Here is a 1411-nt window from a genome sequence, read left to right as displayed (position 1 = left end):
GAACATCGTAAAGGAAGGTGAGGTATGTTGATGTGTTTGGTGAGTGAAACAACGCTTGTAATATATTGCCTATATTATTGTCTGAAAACCAGTATACTCTTGTACTACATATAAATTCGTACCAAATAAATAAATATCTAACCTTTTAGGAGTGGTTTGGAATAGTTACTCCTCCCATAGAAAATGTTTTCTCTAGAGCACGGGCCACAGAAGATAGTACCAGGTATTCAGAGGGACACCTGTAAAATGCAATTATAAGCTCAGCTGAGCACTTTTAGGGGCATTTTCCAATGTTTCTCATAAAAAGCGGAGGTTTTAGCCAAAAAAAAACTTTTTGAAAATCTGCCAGTATTGGGGGAGGTCAGTGGTGAAAAATCTGCTGGGAAGCGGTGGGTTAAAGTGATTTGTGAACATGATGCCATCTGTCAACTTTCTTGGTTGTTATTTACACCGCTTCCCATGCGATCAGCGAAGTTAAGCAACGTTGGGTCTGGTTAGTACTTGGATGGGTGACCGCCTGGGAACACCAGATGCTGTTGGCATCCCTACGTGTCAAGTGGGGTTGGTGGAGGATTAGTGCCCCTCCCTGTAAAACAGTTAACTCTAAGCCCTTGGCCACCCCGTCTGGGATATATGGCGTCTGGCAAATAATAATAATAATAATATTTCCTACTATGTCACCCCTTCTCAATCTTTCCTGAATGAACGAATGAGAGAAGCATGACTAATCCTGTAGACAATCAGTGATATCTGACTCACTCTAGGCATGCTGGGTGCGACTCCCTCTGCCTGTGACTGCAACAGCATCTTTTGAAATGCCTGTATGTCACTGCTGTGTGAAGATTGTGCTCCTGTGCAGTGGGACATAGTCTAGCTGTTTTATTGAAATAATGTGGCAAGCCTTGAGACTTTTCACAATCACAGAGCTATAACTAGTGATCTGAAGTGTTCTGTGTGTGTGTTACAGTGTGTTGGTTCAATGCAGACTAGAGATATTGGTGGTGTAATAATTCCTAGAACCACGTTGGTGCCAGGATGAAGGCGTCCCTATCCCCCACCACATTTGATGTAGACAAACAGGAAGCATACTCAGATGTAGCTGTGGTTCTCTAAGGTAGGTGGGTAGCCTAATTTTGAATGGCTTTCAAGGTTAGGCTTAATCAGTTTTGTGCCATGCCTGTATATATATGGACAAACCTATACTGGCACAAATTGCAGAGGCCATATATATATTTATATATATATATATATATATATATATATATATATATATATATATATATATATATATATATATATATATATATATATATATATATATATATATATATATATATATATATATATATATATATATATATATATATATATATATATATATATATATATATATATATATATATATATATAT

At 37.1% G+C, this 1411-nt stretch overlaps 1 pseudogene; it reads left to right on the top strand.

Moving 5' to 3' along the window:
* Positions 1 to 417: 417 nt before the first annotated feature.
* LOC145399387 (5S ribosomal RNA) lies at positions 418 to 542 on the top strand (annotated as a pseudogene).
* Positions 543 to 1411: the final 869 nt, after the last annotated feature.

The sequence above is a fragment of the Coenobita brevimanus genome, chromosome 48, assembly GCF_032717465.1.
Source record: "Coenobita brevimanus isolate Jiangsu-jjx chromosome 48, ASM3271746v2, whole genome shotgun sequence".
NCBI classification, from domain to species: domain Eukaryota; kingdom Metazoa; phylum Arthropoda; class Malacostraca; order Decapoda; family Coenobitidae; genus Coenobita; species Coenobita brevimanus.
The sequence above is the reverse complement of the archived record's forward strand: the minus strand, read 5'-3'. Positions and strand labels throughout refer to the sequence as shown.